The sequence below is a fragment of the Macrobrachium rosenbergii genome, chromosome 26 (genome assembly GCF_040412425.1).
Source record: "Macrobrachium rosenbergii isolate ZJJX-2024 chromosome 26, ASM4041242v1, whole genome shotgun sequence".
Lineage (NCBI taxonomy): Eukaryota > Metazoa > Arthropoda > Malacostraca > Decapoda > Palaemonidae > Macrobrachium > Macrobrachium rosenbergii.
The window spans coordinates 28,316,219-28,343,222 of NC_089766.1; positions in this window are offsets into that span (position 1 = coordinate 28,316,219).

Below are 27,004 nucleotides of genomic sequence, written 5' to 3' on the forward strand. Positions count from 1 at the left end.
TGTACACCGGTCTGGGACAAAACTTTTCATTTAAAAAATTTTCAGAACTTTGTAAAATACAAAAAATGGGATATGAGTTTTCAGAAAAGTAATTCTGGAGAAAACCATATGTTGATGAAATAAATTAAAATCACAACAAACATTGTAGGCTCTATTAATCAAAGTGCGTATTGAGTTCATTTTATACAACTTTTAAATGAAAAACTGAGGTAATTCAATCCCAAGCCAGTAAAAGTACTTTTCCTATAAACAGAGGTCTCAAATTTGCCACTATTTCTGTATACCTGTACATCTAAAATGACAACTTATTATCCTGTTCCGTCTCACAAGTAAAAGAAATGTTAGGGTGACGAGAATTAAAATATTCAAAAAACAAATCAACATGTGATAATTCCTTAAACACAAGGAAAGTATCATCTACATACCTACAGTAATACAAAGGTTTTGAAAGCACTAGGGCATTCAGACATCCAAATCCTTTCACAATAACCCATGAAGCAATCCGCATATACAGGTCCAAGGAATTTCCATAGCTACTCCATCTATTTGATTATATAATTTACCATCAAAGTAAAAATGCCATCAGCAGTTGCTAAATGTAATAATTTTTGCAAGTCTATTTTATTAAGTCCAAACACTGATAGATGGTTTTCACATATATTATTAAGAATAATGTCGGTTGTTTCTTTTAATGGGATATTGGTGAAAAGAGAGGTTACATCGAAACTAGCCATTATAACATCTTGGTTAAAATTGAAAGAGCATAATTCTTTAACAAATTTGGAAGAATTAGATATGTTAAATTCACCTAAAGTTAGAGGGTTTAAAACTGGAACCAAAAACTTAGACAGGTTATAACTAAAAGTACCAATTGAGGAAATAATAGGTCTTAAAGGGTTTCCTATTTTATGTACCTTAGGCAGACCGTACAAATAACCAGGCTTAGACCCTGAAGCAAATAAAGAGCTATATGTAGCTTTCCCCAATCTTATCTCTCAGACCTCTAAGCAACCTATTTAGTTTGTCTTCTAATTTCAAAATGTGACTGCAATATTACGTTTAAAATCCTAAATTTTGTATTGTCAGAGAGTATTTCATTAATTTTATCTAAATAATCAGACCTATTCATTAATACAACACCCCTACCTTTATCTGGCTTGGTAATAACTATACTATTATCGTTCTTAAGGTTACGTAAAATATTGATTCTGTCTTTATTTAACTGATTGTCACCCTCCTTTTTCGATTAAAATTTTTGAAGGTATCGTTTGCAATTACGGAAATTTTGCTAAAAAAAGTGAAGTCTGGGTTTCACTGCCAAAAAATGTCACAGCCTCTCAAAGTTGAACATAGTTTTTCAAAACTTAAAAATACTTAAAGAAATTGAATTTCATGGGGATCAAAGCAAAATCAAGACCAAGAGAAAGAACTTCCTTTTCATCTGTTGTTAAATTTCTGTTAGAAAAATTAAAAATAACTTTACTACTATCTATTTTCTTATTAACGTCAACACCGAGATTTCTTAACTTTCTATTGTGTGTCAGCCTAACGTCAGCCAATTTTTCTCAACGTTGAAATCTAAAATCGACGACAAACACTTAAAATCCAAAAAAGAAAGGTTGTTCTTTAAATCCCTATCTAGTGAAGACAAATCTGTTAAAACTACCTCTTTCTTTCGTTTTGTGCTCTAACCTCAAAGTCTAAAAGTTTAAACTGCCATGAGAGATAAGTTTTCGTGTTGTGGAAATCCCTGGAATAAACCTTAAATTTAATGAAATTAGGAATAAACTTGGTAATCCTTGCAAGTATTCAGAAATCTTATGTCTTCCTCAATCTTCTTGGATCTATAATGAACCTTCTCAGTCCGTCTAAACAGCTGTAACGTCGAGCAGCCATAACGTCTCAAAATAGTCTCGGTAATTGGGCGGCTACTTGGAAATCTTAGCTTAATGATAAATAATATTGCCAAGACCAGGAAGAACATTCTTTATTACAAGCTTTCGAGGTATAAAACCTCATCATCAGGCTGAAAAAACTCGACAAGGATGAGAATCAATAAAATTACAATAAAATGAATTGTCATAATAAATCTTCAGCAAAAATACTAACGAAATATAAAATGAACAAGTAAATACAAACTAAAAGGGTGAGACGTAAAATAACGAAAAATTAAAAACACAAACATAAAAATATGAAAATAAAACTATAGTGAAATGTAAACAAACTACCACTCACAAGTAAAATATTTAACGACCTAATTGAGTACCTACTATGAAATTACACGATAGCTAGTTGAATACCAGACGAGTTGTTGTTCATGTTCCGGCTTCATCTTTTTAATTTATCATTAAGCTAAGATTTCCAAGTAGCCTCTAATTACTGAGACTATATATATATATATATATATATATATATATATATATATATATATATATATATATATATATATATATATATATATATATATATATATATATATATATGTGTGTGTGTGTGTGTGTGTGTGTGTGTGTGTGCGCGCGCGTGTGTGCTCACCCGTAGAAAAACTATGAAAGATAATATAAATTTCCAATCCCATTACAGCTTCTTACCTGAAGTGCTTACCCTACACCCGAGGATTTGACCAAAGGAAGAAGTAAAAATTTCACATTACCGAAAATTTTTTCTACAGTTTTTGTAAATATTACTAAAGACGCAAGTTTGAACTACATGAGATATAAACATATTCTGTGATGCTCTTCTGAAATGTGTGGATTATATAACTGTTTATTCACAATATCCAAATAGTTAAGAAGCATTCAAGAAATCTGGAACAAATAATGCACAAAAACTTGTTTGGCAGTTTCCAAAAACAAATATGACCTAAGAATTGTAACAGCAAGCATCCTAGGTATCCTAAACAAATTGATGATTAGGACTAGAATATTTGTGTTCTAATTCAATATATAAGAAGGACTGTACTATTTGTGTTCTAATTCACTATATGAGATTGCAAGGAAATCTCTCCAGCTGGAATACTAACACGTAAAAGGAAACTCTGTACTGAAAACACTTTATAAATTGATCTAGAAGTCATTCCATCACCAACACACAAAGCCCAAATCTTCCTTGGGATAAAATCGCATTGCTCTTCCGGGGAAATATGAAACGACTTTCTACGTCCATTTTCACGTGGAAAAGAATCGAAAGAATTTCCATTAATCGGGATTACTTCCGGAAATCCCGGATTTTAGTTGTTCATCACAGACCTTCGGCTCTTAAAAGCACTCTGGCGAGAGAAGTTAAATGTCGTTTTCGAAAGAATGTGTCTGTCCTTACAGGTTGCAATATCTTCTTGTTCATAAGACACGCCACGATTACGATATCATCTTGCTTATAAGACAAGCCACTGTTAATTTCATGTCACTGTAAATAAGGCGTTTTTATTGTTCTGTCTCATATTTTGACGTTGTAAATTATAATTTTTATATGATTACTTTCCCAGCTGAATTCAGTTTCTGATTTGTCCACTTTATTTTCTTAATATACTTTATTTCATCAAGTAATGGGTCTTATATTAAGTTTCCAATAATCATCGGGGAAGCTATAATAATAATAATGATACTAAAAATAATAGATTTTATTGCAGTTCAAGGTCATATACATGGATTATACAAAGTAGAGACAATAACATACACGATCTACATACATGAGATAACATGATAAAAAAAAAAATATATATATATATATATATATATATATATATATATATATATATATATATATATATATATATATATATATATATATATATATATATATATATATATAAATTTATATAGTTCAAATTGTAGAAAAGAACTGTATTACAAACAGAATTAATATTATATAATGATAAAATTAAGTTTTTTTTTGGCAATATCCACACAGTTGCTAAAGAAGTATAAGAATAGTATTCAGAATAATGGTAATGACAGTAATAATATTGAGAATAGTAGTATAAAAACATAAAAAAATATTATGATTAAAAAAACAGCTTGCATACAATTAATTTCTAGCTAGGGACCTAAGGTGGTTACAGAAGTCAGACCCAGAAGGCTAAATACGAAAATTGAAAATAGCAAAACTCTACAATGATATTAATCACAGTAATAATAAAAAAATACCAATAATAACAATAAACGTAGAAATATAATAATAATAATAATAATAATAATAATAATAATAATAATAATAATAATAATAATAATAATAATAATAATAATGACAGATTCTGGAGATGACAATTCATAATTGCAAAAATAAAGAATAAGTCATTTAAGGAACAAACGCCTCATTATCCCATCTTTCCCACAATTGAGATCTTCTTGCCTCACTGCTCAGAATGCTTCGTATGAGCGAATTGCTGCTGTTTCTCATTCGGGTGATCCGACTGGACATTGTTCGCCTCACAAAGATTTTTAAATTATTCAGGCGGTTTTTTATGTACATTTGCGTGGCGGAGCGATAGCGAAGAGTGTTTGTGAAGCGTCTCAGAATTTCATTGTGAACAACAGCGATACGTCTCATGGTCTCTCGGGTATAGTTCGTCCAAAGGGAATACCCATATATATTGTAGCAATACGAGCGGAAGAGCAGCAGTTTCGTGTCTCGGTGACAGAAGGCAAACCTCCTTTCAATAATGTTGCCAGTTGCACATAGTTTACAACGCCTCTGTTCTATGTCTATATATCTTTTGGGTCGTCTGTGATAATGTGGCCCAGATACGGAAATCCTATGCACGAATTCCAGGCGATCATTTCGAGGAAAATTTGTGGTCTGCAATATGCTTAAGCGATCTTAAATAATGTTAGCGACACACTGGGTCTTGGTTATGTTGTATAGGATATCAAATTCCTCTGTATATTGGCGGCAAGTGTCGATGAGTAGCTGGGGACCTTGCAGTGATGGAGAAATTAGAACCGTATCGTCGGCGTAACAGAGGTTGCTTATTGTTGTTTCGTTGATAGTGCATCCGATTGAGAGTGAATTCAGTTTGACATTCAGGGTATCTGTGTACGTATTAAACAGGTATGGAGAGAGAATGCCCCCTTGGTGCCCGTTTAGGGAGCCGAAGGCGTACAACAATACGTTACCTCATTTAGCCCATTTGACACAGAAGTGCTGTGTGGAAAAACAACAACATAAAATACCAATTAAATATAGAGATGTGTACCTCGTTTGTATTACCTTCAGAAGTAGTTTACCTTCTGTCAAATGCTTTTCTCACATCTACAAAACATATAAAAATAGGAGAGGCTGATGATAGGTAACAGTTCAGCAATTCTTTTTAGGATGTTTAGGTGTCAGTTGAGTGGTTTCTTTAAAAGCCGAATTGGTTGTCAGTACTGTGTAGAAAGGGGAGAAGTCTCACCAGAAGAACGGACTCAGTATCTTGGACGCATTTGTAGTAATTACAATCTTTCGATAATTGCCAGGGTCAGCTGCATCCTTTAGCTTGTTCTGTTGACATATGATCCAGGACGCAGGTTTTTTTTCTGGGAATAGAAATACATTTAGGGAGTAGGGGATGAGTAGGAGGTGGTTATCAACCCTTTGGGCTACATTCTGTTTGTCAATCTAGGCTGTCCCATTGTCAGGGAATTGTTCTCTGAGGGTAACCATGAATTTTGGTGTAAAAGTGACACGGCAGTACCAAAAATGCTTGCATGACCACATGATTTTATGTATTTTTTGTTATTCTGTAGGAACTCTCCAAACATTTTTGGTCATATATGTATTCTTTTCTCCTCTACTCTTGGTGATCGAGGAACTTGTGCTTGACCAACAATGTTGAAGGGGAAGGAATTAATAAGGGCTGCTCTGCCTTAGCCTACAAGCCTTTGGGACTGAGGCCCAGAAGAGGGCATTCTGCTCTCGTACTTCTGGTCAATTTGGTACATACTGAAGCTCTATACAATACAAAGAGGAACCTGGCAGGTAGAACACGGGCACAGCATGTCCTTCTTGGTGCTGTTCATATAGTACACATGTCCGTTTCCCATAGAAATCGTCGAATAGGAGGGTTATGAAACATACTTTCCCTCGTCAGTGATGTACGATCCTCATGTGCCTCTGTTTTGTGAATGTCAAATGCTGGAGTGCTAGTAGCAGAATTGCCAGGAGCTAGATCATCCACTGGGCTCTCAGGAATTGGGATGCCATGCAATTCCAAGGTCTATCCAGGTACTGCACGCCATAGGATGAAGTCCCCAAATGGCCAGTCGTCAATGATGGAGTTCAAGAACATACAATATGTGACTTAATGGAGCTGTAAGAATGTTAATTCCTTGCAGTCTATCACTTCTTTGCAGTACAATTAAAACATATATATTAACATCTTCTTTGTTCATTCTTCCCGGTGAAACTATATTATATACTTCCCTAATACATTGGATGTATTCTTTTACTGGAAATAAGTATGGCATGGTGAAATGCTTCCTCATCTCCTATCGGTACATATGCTTTGCAGTTTTGACTCGCTGGAAGTTCATAGTATTAAGTTGTTGACATTCTCCCAGTCACAAGGGTATCACTGGGAGGATTCTTATTCCCAAATTTTTAAATGCTTTTGATGACCTCCTTGGTAGTAGAAGAGTGTCTTGCTTTTCAGTTAGGTGAAGTTATACTAATTGTCCAAGAAAACATAATACCACTTTTACACGTTAAACTCAAGCAATGCAAAAACTACTTAACAAAGCATGCTGCTTTCTCTATTATTAATTATTAAGTTATAACCACCGTGAACTTCAGACACAATGTATGATTTTTATACATATTTGTCTGATTTTCTTGAATATTAAACTTTAAAAAAACTTCATTTGGATACAAACATTATTTTGTCCAAAGAGATGTTTTGTTCTAGAACAAGAAATTGTAATACAAATGCTGTTTATACCCCAATCCTCGGAGCATTAAGCAATTCTGTTGGAGTTATTTTCTGGCACAACTTCTTTACTGAATGAATTAAATAATTTTATCTTTATTGGAAATGGTTGTTTGATGCTTATTGTAGGAGAGAAAACTAGCATCAAGCACACCTTCTTCTTAGACCAATATACACATTCCCTGGGCAATTATACCACACCCATCAAACTATGGATGCCCATATTATGGACAGCATCCTCTATGCTGCATTCCATCCAATCAGAGGTAATTCTCTGCTGCAGGATGTCCTTTCAGCACCTGGAATGCTCATTTTTTCTCCATGAGGTACCACAGAAGTACAGCAGTGAAAATTTGCATGAATGCAAAGAAGTCGTTGACATTGCACATCCTGTACAGACAGTCAAGTTAAGCACTTTGGTGGGGACTTTTGGGAAGACCAACCCTCTCTTTCGCTGAAGGTAGCGGTAGAGGTTACAGAAAAAGAGGTTGATGCAGAAGATGTAGAAACAGAAAAGGGAAAAGAAAAGAGTAGAAGCAGAAGAACTACGTGGGGAGAGAGGTAAAAGCAGACGTGATATATTATTAATAGAGTCATACATTAGTCCTCTCCTACGACATCATTCATACGCTCTTAAATTTTTGCTCCAACGTGGCTGACAGCAATTTGTGTGTTTACCTTAATCCACAATCTTGCCTCCTCTGTCGGTAACTAATACAAGAAATTCATCCCTACCATGTTCATTGTCCTTTAAAACAATGCTAAAACATTTGAGGATTCTCCGGTTAGAGGAAATTTTCAGATTCAGAAAACTCCAACAAGTGAAACCTATTGGATGTTGTACGGCAACCACTTGGAGTACTGGCTGATGTTGCATGCACTCTACCCTTGAACAACCGAGCTCTTTTATACTTTCGTATTTTGCAGTAATTGCACCAATCCTCGACACACATTATGTAAAAACTCCCAGAAAATGAAGTGATGGATGCTTGCAACAGTGAATTTTTCTAAGAGATCACAGATGGCACATCATTTCAAGTGGAGCAGATTGGAGACTGAGGCTAAACCTCATCCATGCTGAAAACTTTAGAGGCATAAACTCCACTCTGTACTCCTAAGTTGAAGCTTGTGCATTCTATTACATTATCCGGCAGTTTCTTTGCAGTGATGCACGTCATGGTTATATATAAATAAATAAATAAATATAATATATATATATATATATATATATATATATATATATATATATATATATATATATATATATATATATATATGTGTGTTGTATGTGTATGTGTATGTATGTATATATATATATATATATATATATATATATATATATATATATATATATATATATATATATATATATATATATAGATAGATAGATAGATAAATAGATAGATAGATAAGTAGATTCTTTAAACAAATGTGTCGTGATCATTATGCAACTTTAACCATTAACCGCGAAAATAAATCCTCTCGGCTGTTCTTTCCATGAAGGTAATGAGAAATTGTTCGACCTGGGAAAAGCAATTGTCTCGCAGTCTCCAAGGGGCATCTAACACAAAGGGAGCAGATCCATTTCCAGTATTTGCAGCTAATAGCTTCGTTATCCGGGCGTTTTGCAATAAGCTCAGAGACACTGGAATCGGGTTCTTCTTAATCCAGGGGTGGTGATGGGATTTCCATCAGATCATCGTAAGACATGAAAACCATTTATTTAACTTCTTGATATTGCAGTTTAAATTCAAGCCATATGCATTTGACTGTCTAATAGAGAAATGAGACCCTAACAAAGAAATATCTTGAATGGATGGCAATGTAACAGATGAAGAAATATGCATTAATTTCACCCTTGAGGATTTGCAACCAAACAGTAAAAATCTATTGAAACTATTTAATTGTATTCGCGACTAGCGACTTAAATTACTACCAAAGAGTAAAGCAGTCATGCGCTGGGCTGCTGAGTCTTGGAAGGTAAAATGTTATAACCTGTGAGATGAATAACAACGAAAAGATATTTTTAGACGAATTTAAAACTGTTATTTTGAATGAAGTTAATGTTTTATTTAGCAGTCATACCAAGAAACCGTTCAAAATAAGTTTATACTTGTTTTTTTTTTTGTTTTTTTATGAAGTGTAAAGTCATTAGACAGATTTGAAATACATTGTGCCATTGGACAATATATTCTAAGATACTTTTGAGGAAACATCCGTTCATCAATAAAGGGTTTGTATACTCTGATATCAAAGAACGTTTAAAACAGAATCTTCATTCACAGAAAGGTATTCAAATAACGACTTCATTTAAAACAAACGGACATTGTATATAGGAATGTCCTGTGACGTCAAGCAAGGGAGGGAAAAGTTAACTGAGTAACAGTTATATTTCTCTTATGAAAATTGTGCTTTTTTGCTGTATATGCAACACTGTCCCCGATTATCACCCGCTTTCAATCATGCAGCCATCGGCTACGATTTTCCTTAAGAAAAGCACCATTTTCAAAACTTGATCCCAGGCCTCCACAAGTCATAGCCTGGTGGGATTCCATGGTTTAACCAACACGATCCACAAGATCATTGGTATATATGTTAAAGATTGTTTTAATTAAATATAAAGCCCAGTTTTTGGTAGTTTCTCGTTTATATGAAAGCTTTATAAAGTTAGGGTTCTATTTTCTGAAGTTACTTTCGTACGTATACTGCTGTTTTTATACATTAAATTCGTCTCAATAGATTTATCTCAGTTCATTTGCCATTATTTGTTATTCTTTTCTCCTAGTTTTAAATTTATTCTAAAAATAAGAAATTTATCGGGGTAAAAATGTTTTGCGAAGAAGTGCGCTTTTATGCTTATGGCCAATTAATGCTACACAATTCATGATCAATGACAGGACAAAAATTAAAGAAACTCCCAGCGATAATGGAATAAAACAAATAAAACCCCAGAAATCAGAAGGAAATCCCACAGGGAAAGAGAGTTCGAGATTCCTCGATAACAAGTTTTGAAAGAGGCTTCATCTCTTGGGACCTTGCCTCTGCTAACGTAAGACATGCTGTTAATTCTTATGCAACTGAAGAGATTTATCCTGCAACATCAGCTTCATCTTTTACAAGAAGCTACCATTATGCCATTGGCAACATACAAGCCAATAATTATAAATGAATGGAAATGAATGAAAAACGGTCTACAGAGACTAACAGGGAGATAGGAATGAATGATGAACCAGAGTCCCTGAACAATAATTGAACTGGAATTTGAAATCCAGTAATAAATTTCAGAATTTGAAATAAAAATCATTTCTGTGACGGGAAGTTAATGATTATCTTCTTTCAATCAGTTTTATATATACTTTGGTATTCAACAGACCATGTATTCTATTTAAACAAGTAAAAAAAATATATATATACTAGTTATATCAATTTTCCAAAGAACGTAATCCTCGTAAAGTAAATAAATAAATAAATAAATAAATAAATAAATAAATAAATAAATAAATAAATAAATAAATAAATAAAGAATAAGCGATGAGAACTGTAGAGAAAAAGCTCAGGCATTGCAAGCGGTTCTTTCAGGTTATGAGTATTTTGTCTCGATTGTTTGTACATGGATAATATGTCCAGGGCAGATTGGCTCTATTTTTAAATTCAAAGATGAACTTTGTGTTGTGGTGATCTCCGCGGTGGTTTATAAGTATTCGTATCCCAAGTGCAGCTTAGTGATTTATGTGTGATCCGTTCAAAGACTTCTAAAAGTGAGAAGAGTCTCATAAGGGGTAATTTTTCGCCCTAGGGTAAGAAAATCAACAACCTTGAACACTCTAATATTAGAAATCATACAAAACTTTGTAAAACTGCTATTGGAAAAAAAATCTCTGCTTAACTGGACAAACTTCAAACCAACTCTAGCGACCAATACTCGAGTCTTTAATGATCAAACAACTGGTTCCGCGATTGAACACTCAAACTTCGGCTGCTCCTTTGTACCTGTCATAATAATAGTGTTTTTGTTGTTTTGTTTTTATTGTGTACATCTCACTTTCTCTATTTGTGTCGTACTGACAGATTGGCTCCAACCCCTTCAATATATATATATATATATATATATATATATATATATATATATATATATATATATATATATATATATATATATATATATATATATATATATATATATATATATATATATATATATATATATATATATATATATATATATATATATATATATATATATTTGGTTGTATATATATATATATGTATATTTATATTCCGTTATATATATTGAACCCTGTTACGATATAGATATATATAAATATTATATATATATTATATATATACTTTATCCTCCCTATATATTTTCACATTTTATATATATATATATATATATATTTATATATATATATATATATATATATATATATATATATTCTATATATATATGTTACACTTAAAAAAACACGAAATTAAAATTATATAAAAATGAATTAGGCACTAAGTAAAATCACAGACACACTAAAAAGCTATGCAATAAATTACACATACACTAAACATAAAGAAGAGAATTTAAAATTACACAATAAAAGGGAATAACAAAACCAATAGGTAAAATCACAGACACACTCATGGGAAAAACACCAACCTTTCAGAGCAAGAGTAAAAAGCACACTAAAATTCATTTAAACATACAGACCAGAGAACCGAAAATATAAACAACCAAATTAAACAATAAACAGTGGAACAGCCGTAGCTTGGTGATTAAGCGAAGGTACTTTCAATTTGATATTGAGGCTCTCAAGTATAAGTAATTCTGATGTTTATTTTGCTTGACCTACAATTTGGTTGTTTATATTTTCGGTTCTCTGGTCTGTATGTTGAAATGAATTTTAGTGTGCTTTTTACTCTTGCTCTGAAAGGTTGGTGTTTTTCCCGCAAGTGTGTCTCTGATTTTACCTACTGGTTTTGTTATTCCCTTTTTATTGTGTAATTTTAAATTCTCTTCTTTTATGTTTAGTGTATGTGTAATTTATTGTATAGCTTTTAGTGTGTCTGTGATTTTACTTAGTGCCTAATTCATTTTTATATAATTTTAATTTCGTGTTTTTTTAAGTGTAATTTTAAGTGTATTTCAGTGCATATATTTTCATATACTTGCCTAATGTTTTGAAAGCACTCTAATGTCTGAATTTTCATTTATAGATGTCCCTGATGATGTGACAAAAGGTCACTTTAGAAACGTAGGATTAAATTACTGCACTTGGAATCTGCTTGTTTTCCTGCATTTCCACTCCTGTTTATATATATATATATATATATATATATATATATATATATATATATATATATATATATATATATATATATATATATATATGCATAGGGATATACAAGTGGATATCATTCATTTCAAACTGTATATATAGTGGAGTATATTATATAGAAGGATCTTAGAAAACATGCACAATAATTGTTCGAATATCCCATTAGATCCATTTGAAAGGACCTCCTTCAAACTGGATGGTATAATATAATATTTATTTATATCATATATAAGAAATATTGTCCATTATATATAAGCTTCATATATATATATAATTTTTTTTTAATAAACACTATATATATATATATAGTCAGAACCATCCAATTAATATAAAGATATATATATCCGGCCTATATAAAAATATATATAAACCCAGGTACATATATATAATATATATATATATATATATATATATATATATATATATATATATATATATATATATATATATATATATATATATATATATATATATATATATATATATATATATATATATATATATATATATATATATATATATATATATATATATATATATCAATTCTTAATCTGTAGTAGCATATTCAATATCTTTTTATTTTTCCTAATTACATTGATTTCATCATCAAAGCATGGATTTCTTGACTTCAATGCTCTGACCGGAATAGAAACGCACATACGCATAAATATCGGATCGTTTCCTGAATTCAGTGGATTTAAACCCAATATTTCAATAATGTCTTCAGGAACCCCATAATGTAATTTGCATTAATTTTCCACCTCCACAGGAAATCTTTTCGATGGCTTTTAAATTACTGCTAATGTCTGTATTTTCGTTTTCCGGCCAAATGCTTTTGTCATCGGTATATTTAATCCATGTTGCATTTTCCAGAATTATATTACTTAATAATATTCTTTAAAAAATTAGCTTGCATGTTAATTAGAAAGGTTAACAGTCTATTTCCATGGGCTAGAACAAAATGTTGGTGATAACATTTCCCTTGAAATAGGGTATTTCAACGAGTATCCTAATTTCCGTGAAATGTTATGCTTAGCAGCCATATGTGGAGGGCGTGCGATAAAATTTCAATCGACGAATCAGTAAGTGCATAAGTAAATAATTATTCAGTATTTATCACCGTAGTCTACCCATACATGATTTGAAATAATATTGTTTGCTGTATTGTTTAAGTTTCTCTGATACTTTAGAAAGCAGACAAATAGTGTACTATTAAAAAAAGAGAACTAATAAGACTAGTAAGATTAGCTGAACAATGAATAAAGGAAGACACCGACAGATAATTCAAAGTTAATTAATCCCCCAACCAATCCTTCCATCGCTTCTTAGCTGGATTTTCCCCAGCTCGTCTTCCTGTATTCTCTGCGTGTAATCAAAAAGCCTCTGAGTAACTGGAATCTTTGATCGTTTACGTTAACCATATCACCAGTTCATCTCTTCATGTCTCCTGCTCTATCAGCCGTTCTGCTTCACATTATATTACGCATGAGCTTTTCCCTAGTATTTGAATCTATCCCTTTTATACTTGCCTTCAGCATTCGCATTTTTACTTCCATACAGATTTGGCTGAACAGTCCTCTTACACAATCCAGCTTCTGTAGACATTCTCCTTTTCCCTCTGTTCTTATAGATACTACTGCCATTCTTGCTTCTATCATTTTATTATTCCTTTCTCTTACCCGGTGTCACTTAGTCCGAGTTACACACACACACACACACACACACACACACACATATGGAACACTCATTTTTCATATCACATATTTTACGAGTAGTAAATTACCTTCAAAAACAAAAGGCAGACTGAACGTGTATTTAAATTCCAGTCTGAAGACCCTCTTTATTCCTCCTTCCTTCCTATTCGGGTTTTCATTAGAGAAGATGCTTGAGAACGGCTTATGAATATGCAGATTGGGGAGTGTCGTCGAATCGAACTTGATTATGGAAGTAATAGCACGGAAATCGATATTTAAACGAAGAGAGAGAGAGAGAGAGAGAGAGAGAGAGAGAGAGAGAGAGAGAGAGAGAGGAAAGGGAAATGACTTCTAGTTGGCTGAAAATCGTTATTCATATGTTATGCTATAGAAATGTATTCGCCCAAAATAAAATGATAACTTTCTTCCAGAACTGCTTCGAGGGAAAATTTCGACAAAGAGACCGAGACCAGACGAGAGAGAAGATGCCGTTTAAGAAATGATTTTTATGAAATAAAAGTGGAATTACAGGCAATAATTATGAAGTTAGAGAATACGAATTCGACGTATTTGCTGAGGTTCCTTCTTAAAAAATGTATGAAACTGGTTTAAAAGGATATAATTGCCAATTAATCAATTATATGTTGTTAATGAGATTTCATAGGATATCTTCCTCTGAGATTGTTATAGCTAGCTCTCTCTCTCTCTCTCTCTCTCTCTCTCTCTCTCTCTCTCTCTCTCTCTCTCTCTCTGCATCTGTCAGTTATGTTGGCTGTAATTCCTTTCTCCTTGAAAATAGGAAATTCAATTCATAGCCTATATCTATCTATCTATCTGTTTGTCTATCTATGTATTTTTCCGTGTATTTTTCACAGCACACACTCTTTGTTCATTCGGAGGAGTCGCACCAAATGGTGCAGTCTTTCTAAATAATTGTTTAGGGGTGAGATTGCTGACGCCACACCAATTTTTTCCTCCCACTAAATGCTGGGGACCCATTTACAGCGTAGTGGGCGGAATGCCGAGAGTGGTTCACGGACCCAGCAAAATTTTCAAGTTTTGTCTTTTTGTTTTACACTAATCCGTTTTGAAGTGTACGTATTTGGGAACAACTGTTCAAAATGTGCATGTACTTGAGTTGTACAGGTTATATATTAATGCGCTATACTAGAATAGAGGCGCAAATACTTGAGAAGGAGCTTATTATTTATTTAATTTTTTTTAAGATTAAAGTTTTCACTATCTAAAACCGCGCATTTTAGTAAGGAGGAAGTATAAGCCTCTTTCCTTTAAATCGCCTTATAGTCTCGTGAGCGTTATTTTAATGGAAACAAAACTGTACAGTTTTTTTTAGCGTACATACTGAACAACAAGGGCTGTTGTAATATAAATGGCTGTCCGTTTTATCCCTAATTTTTCGTAAACCGAACACTTGAAAGCTTTTTATTTTGCCGTCTTCGTGCTTCAGAAATTCGAGGTAGTTATTATTCGCTTCGGTTATTATAACTCAACTTATTTACTATGTGTTCTTTTTTTCCCTTCTGTCGTGGTATTCTTTCTTTGGCTATATATCAGATATTAGTAACTTTCGTGTAATCAAACGAGCACATAGTTGAGGAATGTCTTACCAACTCAAATTAAATTTTATTATTCTTTAAATAACATGAAACAAAGTGGCGAATAAGTGTCCGTCTGTATCTCAGCACATAGTATTTTATATAGATACAACCAACATTATAGTCCAGTCAAAATTTGACCTGAACACCCATCACCCCCAAAATTGCAAGAAATTGTTTTATTGCATTATTTTGTTGTTTCATGTGTAAATAACCATATAACAAAAGTTTACCAAAATTGGGTTACCGGAAATAGGTCAAAATGGCGTCATGGTTGATGGCCGCCTCTGCCACTAGAAACACCTAATATTCCGGTTAGGAAGGCAGTTAGCTCTTCCGTACTTTGATAAGTGGTAATTTCAGTAAACAAGTGACTTTACAAATGTATAAATAACGTTTACCCCATTATTCAAGGCTTATGAGAAGTTTATAGGTGCAGTCATAATGTTGTGATGTCATCCTGCAATGAGGTCAAATTTGTTGGTACACGCACTCTTTTAGTTTATTGCTTTCACTCAGCCACTCCAGCTTTGAGATGTTACTAACATTAATTTCTTTTTTTTTTCAGCGCATAAGAAAATGGCTAGGCGAGGAAATTGTCCTTTATGTGGTAAACTTGTAGCACATTATGTTTGAGTACCTTGTAATCTTTACACTGATCAGCAGATAAGACTAAATAGGCACTTCTTCCTTTACCAATGAGAACACTCTGTAGCAAGACTGACCATTTATTTTCTGCTCAACCCATACCTGAAGCCACTTTTTCAAAGTGATCAAAAAACTCATCTGGAGCTTCTTCTGTAAACTTTGGAATTAACTTCTGCACTCTTACTACATCAAATACGGGGTCTGAATTACCTCGGGTAGGGTTAGACGGTTACAGGTAACTTGGAGTGAGCTTCTATTAATTTCATCTCTCTTTCATAATCTTCTTGCTTGCTTGCTCTTTCTCTTTGTTCTCTTGCTTCTTTTGCTCTTTCTCTTTCTTTTTCTGCTGCTCTTTCTTTTTCTCTTTTTTTCTCTTTTTCTCTGTCTTTTCTTTCTCTTTCTGCTTGCATTTTCTCTCTTTCAGCCTGATTCTTCAGCGTAATCAAATTTTCTTCTGCTTCTATACGTCTCAGCTCTGCTTCTGTGTCACTTTTCTCTTTCTTTTGTTCTTCCTTATTTATAAACTCTATCTCAGCTGCATTCAACAATTCTTGTGGCTCTTCTAACTCTTCATCTATTTTACCAGAGTCCATTAATGCTTGGATTGCAATACATCTGATTTGTGCCTTAATCATACCACTAGACACATTATCCCCACATGCCACTGCTAAAGCAGTCCATTGTGCCTTAGTCAGGTTGGATTCAGATAACTCTTGGATGGATGGAGCTGCTAAAAACTTCTGAACATCAAACAGAGCCATTTTCTATAAGTTACTCAACTAGATAACTCACAATATAATGTAAAAATAACTATGTAGTTACTCTCCTATCAAAATATTCCTTAACACCATAAACCAGAGTGATATTTTGTTTTGTTTTCGGGTCTGGGCACCAAAATCTTTTGTCATGATGTGTACCAAGTACCTGGTTATTACACAACTAATCACAGAATTCAAAAATTTACCTCACTTCAGCCAGATACCTGAACTCTCATAACAATATGAATTTTGACTAAGTACTCTAAAGGTAGCAGTGATCACTTTAAAAAGCTCATTAATCAACATGAAAAATCAAACTAAGTTTATCAAGACTAGTGTGAGGTATCAACAATTAAACAAGAAATATATTAGAGAAAAAGGGCATCACTCCATCAAACAATTTTAACTGTTTCCCTGGTCATGATTAACTTCAGCAGAAGTAAAGGAACAAAACATTTTTATCACTTTGCCTTATGCACACAATTAATCCTATTCACTGGTGGTCCATAAATGAAACACTGCTTTTCAAAAAAATTAAATACAAAAATTTAATGATAAATTCAAAATTTATAATTAGAATTCACAATTTGAAAAATTTACTGTTACTTGAAAACAACACCAAAATATAATGAATTCTTAAGTTAAATCCAAAACTAAATCACAAAAACTTTCTTTTATGAAGATATTGAATTAATCGAGCAAATTTTAATCTATCAAGAATTACTCATGATTTGACAAGAAAATGTTAATAAATGATGCAATAATAATAAAGTATGCAATGTTAAATTATCAAGAAATATTAAAAATGCTAAGTAAATAAATGTTAAATCACCAAAAAAAAGTGAAAAAACCAAGAGATTGCAAACACAAGAACACACAAAATACATAAAAGATTTATCAGTAAAATAATTTCACTTAGGCAAAAATTCCATAATATACCCTATTGTACCATGGTGATAATAAGTAAAATTCACTTTACCCTACACAAGGTTGTGCGCAACTGCTTTAAATTCACAAACTACACTATTTTCTCAGGCGTGTTACAACCAAATTTTTACACTTTCCCTATAATCAGATCTCAAAACCTATATTTAATATCAGTGACCACAAATATTCTATGTTAATAACTTCTCTCTTTTGAATAAAGAGAGAGAGAGAGAGAGAGAGAGAGGGAACCAAACTGTTCGGTTTTGAAAATCAGAATGAGTAAATTTTGGATTCCTGTAGGAAATTAAAAAAGTCATATGACGCCATTAAGGCATTTTGGGTGCGAGAAACAAAAATCTAGAATAAGGAAGATGACGCAATTGATCAAGACATGTACACTCTCAAAAGGTACACATCTTCTCTTCTTCTCATATGGAACAAAGCTTTTACAGAAATCTCAAAACGGCTCGAACAGATTGCAAGTGGGTAATTATGGTTGGCATGTTTTTTAAAAACAAAATGAAAAACCTGAGTGGATTCCCAGTACGAATCAACAATTGTTATCTCAACCTGTCGGTGCTTAACCCAAAACAACACGCTCTTTTATTTGAACTGATGACAGATGACACATCTGGTCTAAAACTCGAATCTCTCTCTCCCACTACTACACTATTATCAAGAAAGATATTATTAATTCTAAATTACGCTGGTTGGTTATCTAAATGACTATCTCTTTTGAGATCTGATATTACACTGCATACAATATCTCAATAATTATTACCATTACACATAATACATGATAAACAGAAGAGTAAATATATCAAAACTGTGGGATGATATACATAGTACAAGGCAACAACATGAAAATATGTATACATACATATATTATAAATGTCCCACTGACATTGAAGGGACTATTCCTTAACATATGATTGTAAAAGAATAAAAAAAAAAAATTGTTAAATCGAAAGTTTCTGAATTAAATGTTTTTGTTTTTCAAAATATCTCAAACGGTTTATCATCTCTCAGACAAAAGAAAAGTTATTAATATTTCCAGGACCAAAATGCATTACAAAAAAGTGAGATAGATTTTTTCCCTGGAGTCAATATCTATAAAAGTATGCACACATTAATTTCGACTTACTCATGGTGTCAAGTCTATTATTTAAAGAATTTTAGATGGTCTGCTGGTATAGTGGTTAGTGTTGTGGTTTGCTACTCAGATGTCGCAGATTTACGTCTCCAACAGGGCAATGAAAAATCACTGTCTCTGTGACATGATCAGTTACTGCTGCAGTGGGAGGTTGAAACCAACATTCTTTGGAAGCTTGAATTTCAAGTTAATGTCCCCTGAAATAATAGTAATAATACTGAACACTGCAAGATGATTAACAGTTTTCCTAGCAAATTTCACAAGAGAAGAATGTCCGAGTAGAAAGATATAAAATATGATACAGAAATAGATATGAACAAAACTGTTTACCTTTTGAGGAAGCTGAACGAGAATTGTGATTCATTTTAAATATACAGTACTTCATACCTTGGCTTTAAATTAATCGTTCTCATTAGAGCTTACACTTACATAATAGTTTTTCGCTATTCATACGAGCTGTCCTTCATCTCTTTGATGTACAAGGCATGAGGATGCACACTGGTTTGCTGATTCCACACAGATTTCGCCTGTTCATGGAATTCACCAGAATTGAGCAAAAATTCAACATCTTTACTTCTAGACATCCATGCCCCATCTGAACCAGATTAGCAAGTAAAATGAAGAACATATTCGGAAAACCTTGGAAAGTCTCTTGACTGGGTACAAATAAAAGAGCCGTCAACCTCCTGGTGAATACTTGATGCAATTACTACAAAAACGGCCATCTTGTAAGTATCCAGTGAACTCATTTAAACAGAAAACTGCCAGTTACTTAATAAAACATCAGTAGTCTTAAATACAGTTATAAAAAATAGTAATGATTATGCCATAATATTTGATAAAAAAAAATAAAACATCAGAAATATGTTAAGCTATATAGACTAAATATATGCCTAGATCCCTAAAAAGTTGTTACAAACTAAATGGGATGTTTGTCTTACTGGAACTAATGACAGTGTATTTTATTTTGTCTTTCCTTTACTCAAAACACTATCAAATTAAACAGGAAGAAAGCCTAAGTCAATGGATAGATAGACAGATAGATAGATTGCGAAAGTCAACGGATGGAGATAGAAAGAAAAATTGAGAGAGCAAGCATTTTCGTCTCATAAGGCTCAGCAATATCATCTTCGCTAAATCCGCCAGGCGACTTAATAAACTTCCAGTGACCCAAAGGCGTCAATCCCGGCTATCTGCCATTCTCTTTCGTCTTCGAGGAATAGAATACAGCGTTAAAAAAGCAAAAGGAAATTTTATACCATTGACCTTCTCATTTTTGACATTGCGTCAGTTAGATTAAAATTTTGTCCTTTTTTTACCTTGATCAAAAGGGTGTTTCATTAACTCTCGCCTCTTTTTAGCTTTTTTAATTGAGTTAACTCTGGGAATTTTTCTACATTAATCCCTCCAAGCTAGCGGCGAGTTATAAGCTGAATAAGAGTCTCATTTTTCTGATTACTAAATTAAGAACAAGAAACAGGTTCTTTCTGAGGAACCTTTTTGAAAATATTTCTAATGTTATCGATTTTAAGATTGTGCAATAAACTCCAGTCTGATTATTAATACAGATATTACTGAATATCATTTCAATGCACTGCATGTTCTATAAACATAAGAACATTCATAAACTAAAAAACTTATTTGAAAATTCATATGGTTACCAAGTAGGAATACTTTCCCGATTTTGAATTTTAAATGACATCATTCTCAATATGCGGGTAATGAGACAAAGAGACAAAGGGGGGTGTAATGTCATGTTACAATGCTAACTTAACACAAATGGATTTTACGTGTAGGATTGCATATCAGGAGGAGAAGATTGGATATGAAATTTCGTAAACACACAAGGGAAAATCGTGCTAAAATGAAAAGCTGAATTTTACCCACTGGAAGCTATGAGAATCAGGAAATGTTGCACTGGCAGCCAAGAAAACTGTTTTAGAGTTATACATTCAGGGGACCCGAGTGTGATCGTACAAACTCTCTGTTGAACTCAAATTAACAAATAACAAAAACTGGAAATATCGACAGTAATTTTTTGAAACATCCACATAAGAAAAAAATGCTCAGAAATTGTCCATACGATGCAGTTGACTGAGTAGCTGGCCATATCTAGAGAAAGCCATAATCACGACACAAAAGAAGACATGATTCGATGAATTTCGTAAAAGAAATAATTTTTTTGTTGAAAGAGGGAGTCTTACAAGCAGTGACATACTTTCTGGAAGCTTTAGGTACTAGAAATCTTCAAGTACTGCGACATTGGACTACTGTTCTGAGTACAAATTATCAGAGTAAACAACTGCCTGCCGTGAATACCTATAGAAAGTTATAATTATTGACAATATGATGTTCACTGACTGTCTGGTTACAGATGTTGCCTTCAAGTTAAGGTTCACGGAATCTTAGTATATGCGTGTGACATCTGAAACGTAACAAAAGCATTTTTGTGACAGCCACATTTCCTCTTGCCTCACTTTTGTGTCACGTGCAAGAGAATGCGGTGGGATCATCTGACTGCTGTCTCAAACTCTGTAAAAGATGGAGACGTCATCAGAAGTGTGCACTGACCACAGAAATCAGTTCATTTCCCGCCAAAGATTGAGAGCTTTTAAAGAGTTTCATTCTAATACATAAAACAATTCGCTGTAGGAAAGGGTTTGGAGATTGTATTCAATAAAACTAATAAAAAACTGTTAATTGTTCACTAAGCAAATATATGGCAAGATCTTTCGGAATCACGAGGAAAAAACTTGTTTTCTTTATTCGTATTCAGGGAAAATACTGAAAGCCATTCTTTCTTTTAATAATAATAATAATAATAATAATAATAATAATAATAATAATAATAATAATAATAATAATAATAATAATAATAATACCCCTTTCATTCCTTTTACTATACCTTCGTTCATATTCTCTTTCTTCCAACTTATGTTCTAGTCTCTCCTAACAACTGCTTCAACAATATTTTCAGCGCTGAATGATCTCATACGTCCCAGCGCTTGGCCTTTGGCCTAATTTCTATATTCCAATTTCAAAGTTCTTTCTCAAAGTAAGGTAAAATTTTAATACAATCAAGAACTCTTATAATGTATTTCTCAAAATTTTGAGATCAGAAAAAATAATATATAACTACGTGATGACCAACATTTATACCCTTAAACAGAAAGGTGGCAAGTCCAGTGATGGCTTGAAGACCATCTGATTGAGGGGGGTGGAGGGTGGCCGGGCTGTAAAGACAATTTTGACCAGTTTAGTAATTTTGACCAACTTGAACTAGATACAATATATGTCCTATAGGTAATGTTATATATACGAACCAAAAGTTTTACAGTTATTTTTTTAGTTTCTATACAACAATATTTCTCCCCCGAGAGCATTCTACAACGCAGGGAAATAAAGATTATAGTTTATCAATCTGAAAAAAGAGAAAAAAGTGGCAAGCAGGAAGGGGAAGAAAAAACAAAACTAAAAACAAAGTGTTAATTTCAATGTGAAGAATAAATAATATGAGGATTCATTAGAGTGAAAATTTTCCTTACAATTTTCGTAATGAGGGGGGGGGTGTGTTTAATGTTTATTCTCCTATATAGTATCCATTGCTCTCCATTTAACTGCGGCAACCATTTGAAGAACTGGTAAGTGGTCAGTTGGATCACTTTCACAAGCTAGCAGCATTAGATAATGGAAACGTTTTCCTTTTGTTCGGTTTCGCAAATAAGTTTTGAATAACTTCAGCCTGCTAAATGACCTTTCACCTTTACATACTGAAGGGGTGCAGTTAAAAACAATTTGGAAACTTTTGACAGATAAGGAAGTAAATTATGTTCTTTGTGAGCTCTTAATGCAACATCTGCATTTGTACGGATGGTTTTCTGATCTACTTCCGGATGCTGCTCTACAAACTCAGAAAAATAAATCCTGAAAACTTTTAATTCAACAGTCAGGGATTTGGTGTCATTAATTCGCAGGGATACGATTCTGACAAAATTTTCAAAGCTTCTGTAAAGCATTCTGTGTTATATACAGTTATATTAGGATTGAGAACTTCTTTAAAAGTTTTGAATGAGGGCTTGAGATTTTCATATTTTGAAGCTAACACACTTAATAATACAGGTGAGTATTTAAGCAACAAATACTGTCTATTTTTTACCAACTCAAAATCGACATTGAGGGGAGGGTAACTCTATAGCTTTATTATTGTGTTAATCAAGTGAATGACCAGGAAAATAGATCAGTTATTGCGGTTTAGCAGAGAAATACAACGACGAAAATAAAGTTATCTCTTACCGTCGGGCGGGCGTTCCAATCCAGTTACTTCGTTTCCTTTCGCTTATTTGGTGATATCGAATATTTTTTTTTTTTATTCGTTAGAAAATAGGCTGTTAGAATACACAGGAAAAATGTTAAGATTAAAATGAGCAATTTGTATATGATAGAATAAATTGGTAAATCTGTTGAATATTTACATTTATATCACATGAGACTCAATGCACAGATGTGTTTAACTAACGGGACATGCAATATCATTAGAATCAATGAAATTGTTTTTAGAGCATGTGGTGTTTAAAAATACCGAAACTTCTGTGTTAGTAAGGATTCATAAGACTATCTCACTATGTCTGCAAAAGGCCATAGCATATGTTGTTTCTCTTGTCAGGTTAATTTGCAGTAGAATTTTCTCAAGCTATTTTCGTATGCAATGTCCTTAAAACTCCACAAAATATTCTTCCTGCCTTGGTTTGAATTCCGTACTCGAAGGTCCACTCAAACACCCTTTATTTTCCTTGTTTAATTACTTCGTTTTTGGTTGTTTGTTTATTTACGCATTTATTTTGCAATGAATTCGTCTTTTATTAATGATTGTATGCATTAGTGTTTTCTTCTTTCGCTCTTGTCGTTTTATAGTTTATTCATACCTGGCCATTCCCTTCAAAGGAAGATGGCTTGATATGTCAATTATATTTATGAATTCAGTAAATGAATAATAATAATAATAATAATAATAATAATAATAATAATAATAATAATAATAATAATAATAATAATAATAAATAGCGAATTTCAGGTACTGAAAAGCAAAAGCTGTTTACCAAACGCTTAAACGTAAATCCATTAAATGAGTGGGAAAGGGTTGCTTACTTTTGGGACAGAAATTGAAACTCCCTAATAAACTTTGCTCCTTTTTGAGCTTTGTGTATCATGCAGTCATTAAAAGAGTGTTTTTGTCTAAAGGGTTGGAAATGCTTTTAAATTAGATGTAGTGCCTGAAGAATTACATCTAAAAATTACTGCTATTTGAATTACTGTTTTCTTTTGATGTAAAACTCCTCTATAACTTAATCTCTTTCACTAAGGGAAGTGGAAAAATCTTATATTTGTTTTCTAGTCAGATATACGAGTTAGAATATTATCATATAAAGATATTATAATAGCTTTGTGCTTTGACAAGATTATTTCCTGACAAGAAATTAATTTAATTTTAGACTGTTAATCGACGAAATGCTTTTAAAGAATCTTGTAGAAAGCTGTGATGGAGGATCAAATAACACACAATGAAAAAGAAAAAGTAGAAAATTATGAAATTCATGAAAGCCGGCAGCACAAAGGTAAAGCTATGGCTTTGAGGACATTAAGAAAAGAAATTTTTATGTAAATAAACTCACCTTATATATTAACGTGTATATTTTTCTTGTTAGTATTTCGACGATGATTGATGGCGAAGAGATTAAGAAAAAAAATGTATTGTTCAAGAGATATCTTGAAACCAATCTACTTATTTTCATTTTGAAATTATCCAGTATGTGAACATTGTTTCCAACTGAATTTTATCAAAGTAGTGCAGTGTACTTAAGGGATTTCTTTATCAGTCAAAAATACTTTCTAATATCTATTTACATATGAAGACTTTAGGAAGTGTTCCAGAACATCTTTATATCAGGTTCTAGAAATAGTAATTGTTGTTACAGGCCTCAAATCCAGCTACAGACGTCATTAAAAGTAAGCAATATTTTGTTCCACAATCTGTACTCGAAGAAAGAATATTTGCAATTTTTTTATAATTGATTAAAAAAGCATAATTTCAACTTCCTAGGCTGTGATATGAAATGACTGACATATTATTAAAAGTATAGAAATTCATCTTTTCAAAAAGTGATCATTTAGTGCAATATATTGTAAAGATTAGCGCCAAAAAAGCTAATAAAACACCCTCCTTTCTGCTTTTGCTTGGCCAATAGATAGACCTCTGTCTATTTGAACCTGTATAGAGGTAGTGAAATCTGGTTGGGGTGGTTCAGGGTGGAAATCCGAATACACTCAGAAGACAATCTTCGCCTAGGGCAGTAACTTGCTGGGCTCTCTCTCTGTGGTACAGGACCAGCGACTTGGGGTCAATCCATCGCCCCCCCTACGCCCTAGCAGAAGTAATAAAAGGCCACAACGCCTTACGATCACCCTCACACACAGCTCAGACCTGAATGTAGGTCACAAGTTAAGACGTCTCTGCCCCCCGCCCTCTTCGCCGCCACGTGGACCGCTGCCCCTTACTTTGTAACCCAACCACGTGGCCAGTATCCTTTGCAAACGGTGAAGTGCAATCCCAGAGCAAGCGGAACTCCAATACTGCAGCCCTATATCATCTCAAGGGCGCCCCTCCATCACTCCACCGATCTACGACTCACGAGTACGACCTTGGTGGGCGGTCTTTGTCTACAACACACGTGGACCCCTTGCTGACGCCCTTGGGAGGACGGGAACGAAGCCCCAGTGTCAACCTCAGCGCTGGACACTCTTGTAGGACGGTAAAGTACCCTGAAAGAGTTGCTTAGTCACGTTACTTTCGCCCTTGTGCATTCATTAGACTTCTGGGCCCGTGTCTTGGCTGTCCCCTGAATTTCTTGGTTCAGTCTCGGCCCACGTGTTCACTGCCCCCTTACTCAAGTGACTAGTTAAGCCTCAAGATTGTCCTTGGCGCCTTCAGCGCACCCTCGAGTAGAAATCATTCTCCAATTCCGGCATTAGACCATAACCTGTGTTCCATATCGTTTCAGAAAGATGATAGTAGCATAATCCTCCTTGGCCCGTGTTCCTGGCATTCACAAGCTCCCCCCCCCCCAACCTCCGCCTTGGGAGGGCTTTCAACTGCAGCAGCAATTTAACGCTTATTTAATTCATTTTCCTTTGAACTTGCCTGTTATGTAAATATACCTATTTTTGTACCTATGTGTTTCACGCATCTTCCCTTTGAGAAAGTCTTAAGCTCCTGTTTATCTCCTTTTGTTTCCTGCTTTATATGCTCCTGGTTATATTACAAGGTCACTGTAGAGTAAAGTAATAAAACTGGAGACTTAAAATCTACCTGCACCAGGAAACATATAAAAATATATATGATGAATTGCAACTTTGTAATGCAACACAACATCTCTCTGCCGCACCATCGTCGTTTTTAGATCATTGAAACAGCTACACGTAATCTGGTCTGAAATGCAGCAGCACTTTTGACCATCTGGGGGGTTGCAGTCATGACCCCAACAGCGTCTTCATAAAACTCATCGCTTATTTTGCCTTAAAAAAAGTACTGATAATAACTTATCTCATGAACGATGACAATTGTTTATGTAAGGATTGCACTAGTGAGAAAATCGTGCTTTGAAACTTTATCTCCTCTTCATTTTATTATATTGTTACATTTTTAGAATCTTTTTTTTTTTTCACAGCTATCGAAGGTCCAGGTTCCTGAAGTTTGAAGTTATAATTTGTGTTACCAACTGCAACATTTTCAACTTAGTAAGTAGATGATTTCGTTTTCCTGAAAAATCAATATATCTCGTGAATGAAAACTAACAGGCAAAAATTCAAAAACTCATTTTACATTGACCATTTAAATGCGTTTTAACCTCCATATTGTTCCTAAAGAAATCTAGGTTGGAATAAAACTGGAAGTCATAATTCATAAAAGAGAAGTCCTTTCGC